Genomic DNA, 16,934 nt, shown 5'->3' on the forward strand with positions numbered 1-16,934 from the left:
GGGCTCAACCATAGACATCTAGGGCTCCCAAAAGTCGATGATAAATGTCCCGAACTTCCTCGGGCTCGAGTAGTTCGGGACATTTATTAACATGAAACGGGTCTTAAAAAGACCAATTTCTCATAATCAAAAGCTGAAACTCAAGGCACACTCAATAAAGCATATTAGTACTAAAAACGGCTCCTAAGAGCTCATTTGACTCATAAAAGTACTAAGGGATGGGGGTGAAACACTATATAAAACGCGCATATCAATAACGAATCACAATCACCCTTTCATTTCAGCCAAAACTGCTATTTATAGAAACCTGCTAAGAATAGTAACCGCCATAAAAGGTAGTTGTTAAAAGTGGCAAAGTCATAAAAGATAGAAACCTGACAGAAATAAGGTGTTGCACTCCAACATAAATCCTAAAAGAGATAGAATTTGCATTCCTGGTATAATTCGAAAATAAGAGTTACGTATTTAATTAAATTCCTAACGAACCTAGAGTTCGTAACGGGCCCAGACGCATTCCGTCATAAGTTAATACGCACTAAAAGACTCGGATAAATCTCAAAAGCTCCGTATTCTAAGAGTCCAAATCTGACAAAGAACTCGGCCCAGATCCCATTTTCAACGCCTGGATCTGGGCGCCGAAATCTTAGGCGCCCATCCCTGGGCGCTGAAAGTGCCTGGGGCCGTTTTATCTCCGGATTCTTTTTGGATTCGTATCTTAAAATCTATCTTTCCACAAACCCTTTTCCTATAAATACAGCCTAAAATCGACGTGAAAATAACACACAATACCATAACCTGAGTATTGACTCTAGCCTTAAGCCTAAGCCTCACGCTGCGAAATTGATCCAGCGTTCTGTCACAATCGACCCAAAAGTCGAACAGAACGCGTCTTACCCCTTGTAGCTTGATGAATTAAGCCTAAATGCTGGAACATTTCTTAGAAACCCGAGATTCGTTAAATAAAAGGAGAAATAACAAAGCCAAGTGGTTAGTTTTCTGAGAACTACAACGCACCTCTCAAGGGTGCGTTGTAATGTGTCCCTCATATGATTTAATCTCTTTCATCACCCTTTTATAAAATTGTCAAACTATTAATTTGATTGATCTATCACGCATAATAAGATAATACCTTGGACAATTGAATTATCATGCTAGGTACCTTAAATCAATCTAAATAAGATAATCACGATCTATTTAGTGTTATGTGTTGCATATTGCTAAAATCAATTCAGAATAGTTTAATAGTTTAACGCATGTCCCTTCAATTATTTATGCTGAGCTAGTAAGGATAACCTGCCTCTGGAGTATTATCGATGAGCACTCCTCTCGGTAGCTACAATCCCCCGAACTCTCAATCTCTGCCCTGCGGGTGTACGTTGAGCGATCCCCACACCAGGGATCACAAGGGAACCTATGGCCGTCGTGGTCGAACATAATTGCACTCCCTTTATGTCACGATAACCGGGTTTTGTCAGTTTTTCTCATTGTCGTTAAAATTTGAATGGCGACTCCTATATTACTAGTCGATTGGGTGTAAACTCACAGGAAATCCAATTACACTTGATCTGACAACGTCACGCCCACGAGGGACGAGGTCACGCATTAGCCTCGTGCTTTTTCGACCCCATCACAGGGATGTGATGTGTGTGTTGACTTGACGGGTTCTTCTCCTTTGACACAATCTGAGTTGTCTAGCTTTGTCCCGGGTCGGGTTGTGACTGATGCGGCTATTCGGAAGCGGGTCAAGTACGAAGCATGTTGCCGAGCAATTGGTTATGGCTTTTTCCGTTCTCTTTCTCCTCTTTTGGGGAGCTGGATAAGGATGTTGAAGCGGGTTTAGAAGTTCTCTAGGGCTCAGGACATTGGGGATCATGATGCAGCTCATATTTTCACCAGTATAGGCTTTGCTATAGTCAGAGGAGTGGGGTCCCAGATTGTATCTCGGCTTCCCACTAATTATTTGTGAAATGTTTGACTTTGTTAGCATTTGATTCATGATATAATAATAATAATAATAATAATAATAATAATAATAATAATAATAATAATAATAATGAACATATAATTAATACGTAGTACATTATAATTATAAACAAAATAATAAAAAAAGATCATTAAAGATGAATATAAACACAATGTTGTTCTTTTGAACTGAACGGAGCTGAGCTGAATTGAATGGACCTGGACTGAACTGAATGAACCTAAACTTAACTTAATGGAACTGAAATCAGGTAAAAAAGAACATAGTCTTATTGTTTTAAGCGACAAGCGTTTTATTATTCCAACTAGATTAGCCCTGTGCATCAAATTCTTTTGAACCATCACTTAACCCCGTTTAAAGAACGTGAAATTATACATATAAATATTGTTTACCCGTCTTTTAAAGTTCTAATTTTATGGTGGGTCTTGTGATTTTAGTGGGAATATATGATTTAAATAGAGGTGGAATTGTAAGGTTGAAAGATTATATAAATTTAATGGTAAATCAATATCGAGTGTTAAAGAGAGGAATGGAGTATATGCGCGTGTGGCCCGGGCGTTTCCCCGGATTTTGACTTTTATTCAGATTTATTTGTTGTAAATATGTGACCACATAGATGGTGTCGTCATAGAATTACGGGGGTGACACAAGATTAGTGGCCGGTTAATAACTTTCCCAAGCTGAAACCCCACATCGGAAAATCAAAACAAAGTCGGATCCTTTTCTTCATCATTAGTGATTAATTACTCCGAAAATTATTAGTGCACCGTGCAACCAAGGGTATTTTTATACCCATTGATGGTCTCTGTCACATTTTCTCCTCCCATGTAAGGAGAAAATGTGAGAGGGTGCACGGTGCACCTGGGTGTATGTAATATTATTGTATAATTACTCAACCACCGTCAATGTTTTCCTTCTTACGCATTAATAATATTTTTATTACCGGCCTCAGTCATTTTTTTTTTTTTGAGGCTTACTATAGGAAAATAATAACTGTACATTTATAAGTTAAGTAACCATTCCCTTTTTTGCATTCATTTGTATTCAATTTGTTATTTATTGTAAAAAGAACATACGCAGTATGCCAGTATATGTTTATATAAAAAAATATAGTAATATAAGGTGTAGTTGGTTAAGATGATAGGAAGTGTAACTTTAAATAAAGAGATTATCATGATTATGGTGTTTCATCCTTGCTACATAGATTTGAGTTCTCTTCTAGTTTTGCGCGCAATTTGCTAGATTGCAGGCTCTTTAAACAATAGTTCTACCAACTTTTTATACTACTCCGTACCTTTTTTTTAATAATAATGTAAGCCTAGCATAATTAATGCTCTTACCAAAATCTAAGCTACAATAAATGTTTAGTTTCGTTAATCGATGAGTACATATTTTTCATAAATTTTGTTTGCTAATTAGATTGCACTATCTTAAGCGACAATTATAAACTTTTATATATGGATGTCTTATATAAAATATCATTTTGGTATCATATAAGTTAAGAAATAAAATCAATTAGTTAAACATTAAAATTAATTAATTAAGTAAGAGAACCAATTGTAGGCACGGAAATTTCGTTAATGTGCCACGTTGGATATTGTTTGGGTCAAAAGTCAAAGTATTGACTCAATAATTATTTGACGGTCAATAAAATTAATTAATTTGGGTACATACGTTAATCTGGCCCATTTTAGTTATTTTAATCAAACCCGAATATTTTTAAACTGTTAAACCTGAAAAAATAGGTTAAACTGTTACAAACGGGTCATGACTACCAAGTCCAAACAAAGAGGCCCAGTGTACATCAAAACCCTAAAAGTCTCTCCATCTTATAAATAAGGCTCTTTACTTCATTTAGAGGGGGAGGAGAAAACAGACGGCAAACCTAACTCTCAAATATTCTCCCTGCCAGTCAAGTCACGACTCCCTCCCTAAAAGAAGAACATCAAGCATCCAAATCGACGTGCAGTTCCATTTTAGAAGATCAACCTTGGACGAGATCAAGCTCGAAGACCCTTATTCAAGAATATCAAAACCCGTTCGTGAGCAACACCAAATCGACATCAAGTCAATCCGGTGGAAGAAGAACAACAAGCATACAAAACTGACGTGTCATTCTATTCTACATCAACATCCTTGAACGAGATCAAGCATGAAGGCCCTCATTCAAGTACAAATCAAAACCAGTCCATGAGACAAGTCAAATTCGAAGTGGAGATCGAATCAGAGGAGCAAATATTAGAGATTGTACCCAAAAATACAAAAATCAATAAAATATATTTTGTTCACATATTTTGGCTTTGTTATTTTGCAGACTCTGAAATTTGTGTTTACAAATTTGGCACGCTCGGTGGGACGATTTCTACCTCTCATCTCTTTCTGCACAAATCCAATTACCGAAGTACTCTCGAGCCATAAAAGCGTAACGATGAAGAAGGAAGGTCCAATCATAGTGGTTAGGAAAAGATCCATGCGTTTTGAGTTGCTCATAAATCCAGGATGTGGTTACAAAAGTAACAAGTACCTTTTTTTGACAACAATCCAAGGTCCATTACAGGAGTCAAGCGATGAAGCGGTCCAAGGTCCGTTACAGGAGCCAAGCAAGGAAGCGGTCCAAAGTTCGTCATTGGAGCCAAGCAATGGAAGAATAGCCGTCGTCATTTTAAACGTCATGGCGATTGAAGCAAACACCATTAAGGAAGAATTGGTCTACATGAAGAAACTCCTTGAAAAACTTGTTAAAGACGGCGAAAAAAAAGGAGCCCGAATCAAACAGCAAGAAGAAAAAATTGCCAAATTGACCAAGAAGTTGGAAAAACGTCCCATTGGCGAATCATACAAAAATAGTGAAACCGAAAGTGAAGGGAAAAGTGATGAGTCTAAATCGACAGTAAGGTCCAAGCCAAGAAGGAGAAGAAAGTCACGTGGTGATTCATTCTGCTTCCAACAAGTACAAGATATGATAGCAAAAACCATCAAACACCAACTTGATGGAAATACTGACGAACGCGACCATTACATCAAACCTTACACAAAAAGGATTGATGCCTTGGAGATGCCTGACGCTTATCAACCTCCAAAATTCATGCAGTTTGATGGAAAAGGCAATCCGAAGCAACATGTTGCACATTTTATTGAAACGTGTAATATCGCAGGCACCGAAGGAGATTTCCTCGTGAAACAGTTTGTACGATCGCTAAAAGAAGTTGCCTTCGATTGGTACGCCGACAGTGAGGGGGTCGAAAAAGCACGAGGCTAATGCGTGACCTCGTCCCTCGTAGGTGTAACGCTTCTTTTTGTCAAATCAAGTGTAATTGGATTTCCTGTGAGTTTACACCCAATTGACTAGTAATATAGGAGTCGCCATTCAGTTTTTAACGACAATGAGAAAAATTGACTAAACCCAATTATCGTGACATAAAGGGAGTGCAATTATGTTTGACCACGACGGCCGTAGGTTCCCTTGTGATCCCAGGTGGTGGGGATCGCTCAACGTACACCCGCAGGGTAGAGATTGAGGGTTCGGGGGACTGTAACTACCGAGAAGAGTACTCGCTCTTCGATAACTCCAGAGGCAGGATATCCTTACTAGCTCAGAATAAATAATTGAAGGGACATGCGTTAACTATTAAACTAATCTGAGTCGATTTTAACAATATGCAACATATAATACTAGATCGAGCGCGATTATCTGATTTAGATTGTATTAAGGGACCTAGCATGATAATCCAATTTCCCAAAAACATAATCTTTATTAGGCGTGATAGAACAATCAGATTTAATTAGTTTAACAGTTCATAAAAGGGCGAGGAAAGCAATTAAATCATAGAAAAGGGACACATTACGACGCACCCTTGAGAGGTACGTCACGGTTCTCAGAAAACTAACCACTTTGACTTTGCTATTTCTCCTTTTATTTAACGAATCTCAAATCATGGGACGGGATACGTTCTGTTCGATTTATAGATCGATTGCGACAGAACGCGTGATCAGTTTTGCAGCGTGAGGCTTAGGCTTAGGGGTTTAGAGTCAATACTCAGAATAATAATTGTGTGTTGTGGTTTTTGTCGAACTTAAGGCCCTATTTGTAGAAAAGAGTTCGTTGAAAGATAGATTTGTAGAACTCTAATCCACGAGGAATTAGGAAAAAACACGTACCAGGTATTTTCAGCGCCCAGGCCTGGGCGCCGAAGATTTCGGCGCCCAGAACCAGGCGTTGAAAATAGGATCTGGGCTGTTTTCTCAGTCAGATTCGGATTCCTAGAATCCGGAGTATTTGAGATTTAATTGAGTCTTTTAGTGCGTATTAACCTCGTGACGGGATGCGTCTGGGCCCGTTACGAACTCTAGGCTCGTCAGGATTTCAATTAATACGTGACTCTTACTTTCGAATCATATTAGGAATAGGATTCTCTCGCAATTTCTATCTCATTTAGGATTTATGTTGGAGTGCAACACCTAATTCTGACAGATTTCTATCTTTTATGACTTGCCACTTTTAACAACTACCATTACGGCAGTTACTATTTTTAGTAGGTTTCCATAAATAGCAGGTTTCTATAAATAGCAGGTTTCGGGTGAAATGAAAAGGGGAATTGAGATTTGTTATTTTATAGGAGATGCGTTGTCAAGTGGAGTTTTATGTTCTCATCATCGAACCTTCCCTTTCGGGAATGGGGACAAAAGTAGGTGTCTACAGTTAGCCCCCACTTTGACTGAGTCTTGGAGTAAGACGATGGTCAAAGTATTAGACGGAGTGCACCACATAAGCCATGGTGTATGTGACCTGTTTTGCGAGGGTCTCACGAGCCCCCGAGTGATAACATTTGACTTAAGGGTCATCACTTAAAGTGTCGACATATCCCTCACGTGTCATTGGGATTTGTCAACTGATAGTATAGAAACTTCCTCACTTTGTCATTGGAAGGATCTAAAGGTGCGTAGAAACTCCCTCACTTTGTCATTGGGAGTAGCTACAGGTGTTTTCGAAATCAAAGCTATAAAGTGTAACTGGGCCTGGCCAAGCCCAATCACGAGGTAAAAATGTTTTTAAAGATTCTCATTTTTAGGGTTAGCTAAACGAGAAAACCCCCTTGTTTTTATGGGACATAAAACGAAGGAAAATCCAGCACATCGTTCTTTTTGGAAAAAACGGAAAACCAATCTTTTAAATTTTTGGAAAAAGGGAAACTACTCACATCGCTTTTTTGGAAAAACGGAAAACCAAAAGCTACTAACATCGTTCTTTTTTGGAAAAAACGGAAAACCAAAAGCTACTCACATCGTTTTTGGAAAAAACTGAAAACCAATCCTTTAATTTTTGAAAAAGGGAAAGCTACTCACATCGCTTTTTTTTTGGAAAAACGGAAAACCAGAAAAAGTTATTGCTGTAGCAATTAAGGACCTGCGCGGTTAGTGACGCATACCCCGCCGGCTAAAGATGGCGAGCCTGTCCGCTAAGGGTGGACACCCCGTCCGATAGAAGTGGACGAATCTGTTTTGAAATTTGAAAATAAGGACCTACGCGGTTTGTGACGTAGACCCCGCTGGCTAAAGATGGCGAACCTGTCCGCTAAGGGTGGACACCCCGTCCGATAGAAGTGGACGAATCTATTTTGAAATTTGTTTATGCTTTTTGAAAATAAGGACCTACGTGGTTTGTGACGTAGACCCCGCCGGCTAAAGATGGCGAGCCTGTTTCATTTTTGTTTTTTTAAGATTCTATTTTTCGAAAACTGAGGACCTGCGCGGCTAGTGACGCAAACCCCGCCCCCTGAAGGTGGGCGAGTCCTGTCCGCTGAGGGTGGACATCCATGAATTCGTTTTTTCGATTTGGAACTCGCGTGGTTCGTGGCGCGATCTTGCCCGATTGAGGTGGGCAAGTCCCTATTTCTTTTGTTCATCGTGATTTCTTTTGAGAATTTCTTTTTATTCATTCTTGTAAGAGCGAATTCTTTCGAGGGATGCTCGGATTTAGTTGCAACCTGAATGTGGGTTGACAACGTGCTTAGACGGACCATTGTCTTGTGGTCATCATCTTTCATGGTTTTGAGCTAGTCTTTTCGGCTCAATTTTGCCACTACTGGGGTCCTTGATTAGGGGACTATGTATAAGTATCAACGGCGACCTTTGTCTTGAGGTCGTAAACCGATTTTATCTTTTGAGACATCCAAACACGGGACTTCGTACACCGTAGTTTGGGAATATTGTTTTTAACTTTGCATAATATATTTTCTTTCGAGCCCCCAAGCATTCGTGCTTGACGGTCATTTCTTGTCAAAGAGGTTCCTTGGGGATACGCATTCTGTAATGTCCTTGATTGTGTTTGGGATTGTGCTCGTAAATGCGAGCGATCTTTGTAGTGGTGTGCTACTCTTAACAAAGCCGTGAGGTGCGACTTTCAGAAATCAGCAATTCTCGAGTCGAACGGATACGGCAGGGCCATATAGAAGTCAGGGGCCCTTTTTTTTGGGTCTGGAATCATTTACGGCGCCCATGCCTGGGCGTTAATGTTTTCGGCGCCCAGCTCTGGGCGCTGAAAATGATTTCTGGCGAGGTTTCTTGATGACACAGTTGGCCTCTTGTTCGTTCGTTCTCTTTTTTTCTTTTGAACGCGTTCGTAAATGTTCGATACTTAGAAAAGATGATATGTATGTGTGAACGAGCGTTCATAGAATGGTCGTTGTGTGCGGTCCATCAATCAGTTTGTTTGAATCAATTTTTTTGAGCAATGACTGATTTTGAATAGTTTGCTTAGAAGCTTGATAGGGTTCAGACCCTTTCACGAGGTGGGCTCAAACATCGTGCCCTTTTGATCGTTAAAACATTTTCTTCGAGATTTTTTATTTTGCTATGGTCGTTTCGTAGCTTGGAGCCCCCAAGTATGCATTTGGATGCTTCCTTTTGGCGTACGATTTTTGTAGGTTCTTTCGAGAAAGATGCCTTGGGGTTCCGCTCGTGTAGGTGCGAGCTATCCCTTCCGTGGTAGGTAATATTTTGCTACTTTTAAATGTAGAAGTTGTGTGGCTTGCATTTTGAATTTGGGCGATAAGTAGTCTTTGCCTCTTTTACACATGCTCTTTGATCGTGCCCGCATTAGTGCAATATGCCTTACTCTCTCTTTTTTAGACTTGTACCGTGGGATGGTTGAACTTGCTTGTGTGGCCTAACCGCATGTATTAGAACATTTCTCCAGGTGTTGGGATATCATTATTATTTTTTGCATTGGAGTACTTCATCACGCCTCGTTCAGGTGTTCAAACCAGTGTAGCACCTTCTGTGTGGGTTTGCACGGCTTATTACTTCGTTCGATGCGAGGATTCATAGGTGTTTCTTTCTTATTTTTATATCTGGGCAAAACTTGGCTAGCAGAAAGATTCAGCGCCCAGGCTGGGGCGTTAAAGATATCGGCGCCCAGCTCTGGGCGTTGAAAATGATTTATGGGTATATTTTGACAGTTCTTATCCTTGATTTTTTTTCTTTCGCTTTTGCTTTGGAACGAGGTAGACTGTGTAACGGGCGCTTGTAGGGCGAGCGTTATGTGCAGTAGTTTTATCGGAGTTTTGGTGACTCGCGATTTTCAGTTACCCTTGTTAGTGGGGTGACTTTATATATTCTAAGTAGTGCTTAGAATTTGGGAGGGGTTGTAGACATTCTAAGGTTCGTTTTACACGATTGAACTTTAGGATTGTGCCCCTATGACATGTGCATAGCATTAGCGTCGAGAATTTGCGATAAAATCGTCATTTCGGGCATTTCTAGAGTGTTTTTCTCAAGCCCCCAATTGTAGCTACGGGATTGGCTTGGTGCTATAATGCTTTGCATACGTCTTTTTGCATTCATGGTGACATGGATCATGAATAGTTTGAACCAAGCTCGTTTAGTGCGAGGTACGTTCGAGTAGTGATCTGATACTTCTCTTGTAAATGTCATATTGTGCGACATTGCCATGGTCAAGGTAGTCACATGTTGAAGTGTGCCTTGACCAAAAGCTAGGTGCCTTTCTTTACCTATAATCATATTTAGAAATCTTTTCGACTCAATTGCAACATCGAGATAAACGCATACTTAGCCTAAACCAACGACACCTTATTATGTTCGAAGAAGTCTTTGAAAATTATTTGAAAATTATTTAAAATCCGAGTCCTACTGTGTACAATCCGAGGTGTCCTAAGTAAGTTTGACTTATAGAAGGGTTCGTACAGGATTACATGAGTGAATCAAAATACCGTTACGATTTTTGGAATGCTGTCTAAGGATTTGCTGGAAGCCAGGGTGCAGGCGTCAAGATATTACTTGTGCTCGTGCGGCACGTGCTTTGGGCTTTTTAGGGCCATCTTTTCCAGAATTGCGGGAATATAAACCGTTTTCAAATTGACTTAGATTTACTTGGTGTATGTCTGTACAAAAGGTCAAGGTATACTTAGTTCTTTCCCTAGCTCTTTCATTTCAATTTTTTTAGCCCCCAGTTCCTGTTATGTCTTCTCATTAATGATGTTTTCAGATTTCGATTTCAGATGCCCGTGTCATATGTCTGAGTAGGGTGAGCCTTGGTTAAGTGCCAAGTCCTATTGACAATGTCTGATTTTTTTCAAAAGGGATTAGCAAGCATTTGAATTACCATGAACGGGTGCCCTGAGTTCGAGGGAACGATGGGGCGATGCCGTAGAACAATCCTCTTCATTGCAAGCTTACTTCCTTTACTACTTGTTGGCGATTATGACCGTGTCTAGTGGTGAAAGAAAGTCTTTAAGCGAACGACTATGTCTAGTGGTGAAAGAAAGTCTTTAAGTGAGTTAGTTCGCTTTTAGGGAGGGTCAAGTCGAGAACTTTAGAGGTCATGGACGCTTGCGCTAGCCCCCCATTCAATTGAGGCAAAGCGATCTTTTGAGTCTTGGCTAAGTGCCTAGGAGTGTGAGTGCTCCTTCTGGCAAGGGTACGTGCCCTTATTATTTTTCGATGTGTGCTCGTTTTGGCATCTTGAGGACTTAGATTCTTCTTTTGATTTAAGTTTTTCTTTCGACTTGGGTTGCATGTAATTAAATTTTAATAAGGGACTTCTAGTTTTTATTCTTGTTTTTCTATAGGCTTTAATATTTTTGCAAATTGGTTGGACCGAATCATGGATTGCCTATGTATCCGCCTTAAATAGATTTAATTTGGAATCAGGTCTTGCGTAGTTCTTAGCCTAGAAAATGGTTTCTTAGAATGCCGAATTCGATAAGTATGTTCTGAGGTGAAAACATATTATTTGAAACGGTAGAATAAATGAAGTTTGTTATTATTTTAATCTGCTGCTTTGCCGTAAGCCAAAAATTTGTTTTATATTTTTTTTTGAGTACATCTATTTTTTGGTGGTACGTATATCTGAATACGTGTTGTACCCCTCCAAGTGTTCGTTATTGTTCCGTGTATGTGCGGATAAAATGACGAGCACTTCTGGAAAAAAATTTAGCAAGCAGAGAGATTCAGCGCCCAGGCTGGGGCGCTAAAGATTTCGGCGCCCTGCTCTGGGCGCTAAAAATGATTTCTGGGCAGATCTTTTTTTTGGTGCGCTAAATGCTTCTTTTTCTTTTAAGATGAACTTTTAAAGGCGCTTTGCAAAGTTTTTTTTTTTTTTTTTTTGTACTTTTCATTGGTCTTCTTTATTATTCGTGACTCAAGACAGCTTCAAAGATGGGTTGAATGAGTTGGGATAAGTTGTATAGCTATTGGTCAAGCATGAGGATTACATCAACCAAGGCCAATGAATAGCATGGGGACGGCTCAAGGGTATATCAACAGGATGTATCCAAACAAGTTATATGGTCCTTATGCTAATGGTGGTGTAAGAGCAGGTTTGGGCTTTGGATATAATGGGTATGCCGTACGTGTCAATGTCCGTACGTGGTTTGCAGTTGACGACAAGTTCAGGAACAAGAGTCGAGGTAATGGTTTCTTGGGTTATGGCAATGAGAACATGGATGGGTTAAATGAGCTGAACAGGGGGCCCCAGAGCGAAGGCGTCTAAGAACATAAGGATTGGAAAGGGTAGACATCGTAGAACTTTTATGATTTGGATTGGTTGACTCAATTCTTTTCCTTCGTTTACTTGGGTAAATTTCGCACTTTGGGAGGTACGGGCTAAGTATTTCATGGCTCGCTCTTTTCGCTCTCCCTTTTCTCTTTCTATTTTTTCTTCTTTGCTTCGGATTTCTCCCCAACATAAATCTTAAATTTTTTTTTTATTTGGGCTAAAAGGTAGATGGTTGTGGTCTTTGAGTCACGAGGCGAGACTGAGTGAGCCTCGTTTGGTAGGCCTATAGTGGACCTTTAATTTTAGTGGGCCTAGGGTGGACCTTTTAAATTATCTTACTTTGCAAGCGTATTTAGTCGTTTCTTAAAATGTGCAAGTAGCGTAGATTCAAAATGTTATTTTTACCTTATTGAAATTTAACGAAAGAATTACATCGAAAATAATTTTTTTTTGCTTCTTTTCAGATTCCAGTTTTCGGGATTTAATTGGAAGTTGTGATTTAGACTCGAACTTTCATTAATTTTTCTGATTATAACCCGTGTATGAATACAAGGAGGTGGCCTAGAATCAAAATAATGACTTGGCGTAAGCCTATAATCCTTGACCAAGCAACTTTCAGACTTAGGCTAATTGGACCATAACTTCCGTTGGTTGACACTTTAGATTTTAACCCTTGGGTGTTCATTTGTCATGTGCCATTTTGCTTAATGTTGGCAAGGTAGTTAGTTGGGGAGATCGAATTTTTATTTTTGCAAGACTAGAATCATTAGTGCTGCTTCCCTCTTAGTGTGTATTGCTTTACCCCAATGGTAGCCTTATGGTATGCCGATTTGGGTATTTTCATGGTTCGTCATGTTGCATTCATGGAAAATCTTTTAGTCCGTACTTAGTAGTATTTCAAGGAGCGAGTGACTCGAGAGGACTATGATAGTCGTGACCCAATGTGATCATAAGCCTTGAGGCTATTAATTTTGTGCCAATGGTATTGATACCTTAGGTTCACTTTGGGGGTTGTGCGACTATGGGGGAATGATTTTCAGAATTTGACTGTTTCCATTTTGCAAATACTATAATATATTCTTTTTATTGGTGAGAGAGAGTATTGAGGCCGTGGATTCCTAGCAAGGGATGACAATTACATATGGGTGCTCATTGATTTAAATGTTAGGAAGGGAGACTCAATATGGTTTAACCTTTTAACTTGCAGAACGACACCAAGCATTAGGACCGATTCTATGGATAAGACAACTAAGACTTAGGATTTAGATTGTACTTTGGCATAGCCTAGTCTAGACTCGGATTTACTTATTTTTTATTTGAACATTATTTTTCCTTGAAGACTCTATTCGAACATTATTTTTTTTTTTTGAATATTTTGCCCATGTGACATTCAAAATTATTTAAATTAGCATGCTCGGTTTTGGTGCCGAATATTGTCGTCGTAGGAGGCCTAACAACGACACAAAGAGTTATTTTTTATTATTTTTTTAGTCGCTTTTAGAATCGAGTGCTTTTCTTACGCCCTCGTAGCAATTTTTTTTACGAACGGTTTTTTGTGCTACGTATTTTCCTTTTGTGCAGGCACCGAGGCTGCTACGCCAGAACAGAAGGCCAAGCAGCAACTTCAGCGCCCAGCGTAGGGCGTGAGAAATTCTGGCGCCCAGCCAGGGGCGTTGAAAATGCATCCCTGGCTGGTTCTCGTTTTCTGTTTGCGTCTACTTTTGTTTATGCGACTTCGATTTTGCGTGCTTGTGAGGGGGTCGAAAAAGCACGAGGCTAGTGCGTGACCTCGTCCCTCGTGGGTGTGACGATTCTTTTTATTCAATCAAGTGTAATTAGATTTCCTGTGAGTTTACACCCAATTGACTAGTAATATAGGAGTCGTCATTCAGTTTTTAACAACAATGAGAAAAACTGACAAAACCCGGTTATCGTGACATAAAGGGAGTGCAATTATGTTTGACCACGACGGCCGTAGGTTCCCTTGTGATCCCTGGTGTGGGGATCTCTCAACATACACCCGCAAGGTAGAGATTGAGGGTTCGGGGGACTGTAACTACCGAGAGGAGTACTCGCTCGTCGACAACTCCAGAGGCAGGATATCCTTACTAGCTCAGCATAAATAATTGAAGGGACATGCGTTAACTATTAAACTAATCTGAGTTGATTTTAGCAATATGCAACATATAATACAAGATCGATCGTGATTATCTGATTTAAATAGTATTAAGGGACCTAGCATGATAATCCAATTTCCCAAAAATATTATATTTGTTAGGCGTGATAGAACAATCAGATTTAGTTAGTTTAACAGTTCATAAAAAGGGCGAGGAAAGCAATTAAATCATCGAAAAGGGACACATTACGACGCACCCTTGAGAGGTGCGTCACGGTTCTCAGAAAACTAACCACTTTGACTTTGCTATTTCTCCTTTTTATTTAACGAATCTCAAATTATGGGACAGGATACGTTCTGTTCGATTTATGGATCGATTGCGACAGAACGCGTGAACAGTTTCGCAGCGTGAGGCTTAGGCTAAGGGTTGGAGTCAATACTCAGAATATAATTGTGTGTGTGTGTTGTGTGTTCTTTTCACGTCGAATTTGGGGCTGTATTTATAGGGAAGAGTTCGTGGAAAGATAGAATTGCAGAGTTCTAATCCACAAAGAATTAGGAAAAAACACGTACCAGGTATTTTCAGCGCCCAACTTTGGGCGTTGAAAATAGGATCCAGGCAATTTCAGCGCCCAGGGCTGGGCGTTGAAATTGCTGTTTGGGCCGTTTCTTTGTCAGATTCGGATTCCTAGAATCTGGATTGTTTGAGACTTAATCGAGTCTTTTAGTGCGTATAAATTTCATGACGGAATGCGTCTGGGCCCGTTACGAACTCTAGGCTCGTTAGGATTTTAATTAATACGTAACTCTTATTTCCGAATCATATTAGGAATAGGATTCTTGCAGTTTTCTATTTAGGATTTATGTTGGAGTGCAACACCTAATTCTAACAGGTTTCTATCTTTTATGACTTGCCACTTTTAGAAGCTACCCTTTACGACAGTTACTATTTTTAGCAGGTTTCCATAAATAGCAGGTTTCGGGTGAAATGAAAAGGGGAATTGAGATTCGTTTATTTTATAGGAGATGCGTTGTCAAGTGGAGATTTATGTTTTCATCATCGAACCTTTCCCTTTAGGGAATAGGGACAAAAGTAGGTGTCTACAGTTAGCCCCCACTTTGACTGAGTCTCGGGATGAGACGATGGTCAAAGTATTAGACGGAGTGCATCACACAAGCCATTGTGTATGTGACCTGTTTTGCGAGGGTCACACGAGCCCCCGTGTGATAACATTTGACTTTAGGGTCATCACTTGAAATGTCGACATATCCCTCACGTGTCATTGGGATTTGTCAACGGATAGTATAGAATACTCCCTCACTTTGTCATTGGAAGGATCTAAAGAGGCGTAGAAACTCCCTCACTTTGTCATTGGGAGTAGCTACATATGTTTTCGAAATCAAAGCTATAAAGTGTAATTGGGCCTGGCCAAGCCCAACCACGAGGTAAAAAATGTTTTTAAAGATTCTCATTTTCAGGGCTAGCTAAACGAGAAAACTCCCTTGTTTTTATGGGACGTAAAACGAAGGAAAATCCAGCACATCGCTCTTTTTTGGAAAAACGGAAAACCAATCCTTTAATTTTTGGAAAAAGGGAAAACCAGAAAAAGTTATCGCTGCAGTGACTAAGGACCTGCGCGGTTAGTGACGCAGACCCCGCCGGCTAAAGATGGCAAGCCTGTCCGCTAAGGGTGGACACCCCGTCCGATAAAAGTGGACGAATCTGTTTTTGAAATTTGAAAATAAGGACCTACGCGGCTTGTGACGTAGACCCCGCCGGCTAAAGATGGCGAACCTATCCGCTAAGGGTGGACACCTCGTCCGGTAGAAGTGGACGAATCTATTTTGAAATTTGTTTGTGCTTTTTGAAAATAAGGACCTACGCGGTTTTATGATGTAGACCCCGCCGGCTGAAGATGGCGAGCCTATTTTGAATTTGAAGACTTTATTTTTCGAAAACTGAGGACCTGCGCGGCTAGGGACGCAGACCCCGCCATCTGACGGTGGGCGAGCCCTGTCCGCTAAGGTTGGACGCCCCGCTCGCTGGAGGTGAGCGAACCTGAATTCGTCTTTTCGATTTGGGATTTGCGTGTCGCGATCTTGCCCGATTGAGGTGGGCAAGTCCCTATTTCATTTTTTCTTGTGATTTCTTTTGAGAATTTCTTTTTATTCATTCTTATAGGAGCGAATTCTTTCGAGGGATGCTCGGATTTAGTTGCAACCTGAATGTGGGTTGACAATGTGTTTAGATGGACCATAGTCTCGTGGTCATCACCTTTTCATGGTTTTGAGCTAGTCTTTTCGGCTCAATTTTGCCACTACCTGGGTCCTTGATTAGGGGACTATGTATAAGTATCAACGGCGACCTTTGTCTTGAGGTCGTAAACTGGTTTTATTTTTTTTGAGACATCCAAACACGGAACTTCGTACAGCGTAGTCTAGGAATATTGTTTTAACTTTGCATACTCTCTTTTGAAATATATATTTTCTTTTGAGCCCCCAAGCATTCGTGCTTGACGGTCATTTCTTGTCAAAGGGGTTCCTTGGGGATACGCAATTTGTGACGTCCTTGATCATGTTTGGGATTGTACTCGTAAATGCGAGCGATCTTTGTAGTGGTGTGCTACTCTTGACAAAGTCGTGAGGTGCGACTTTCAGTAAGGAAATCAGCAATTTTCGAGTCGAATGGATGCGGCAGGGCCCAATAGAAGTTTGGGCCTTTTTTGAGCCTGGTTTCATTTCCGGCGCCCAGGCCTGGGCGTTGAAATAATTCACGCCCAGGTGGGGCGTTGAAAGTGTTGTTTGGGCTGGTCTTTTGATGA

The sequence above is a fragment of the Spinacia oleracea genome, chromosome 3 (genome assembly GCF_020520425.1).
Source record: "Spinacia oleracea cultivar Varoflay chromosome 3, BTI_SOV_V1, whole genome shotgun sequence".
In the NCBI taxonomy this organism is placed as follows: Eukaryota; Viridiplantae; Streptophyta; class Magnoliopsida; order Caryophyllales; family Amaranthaceae; genus Spinacia; species Spinacia oleracea.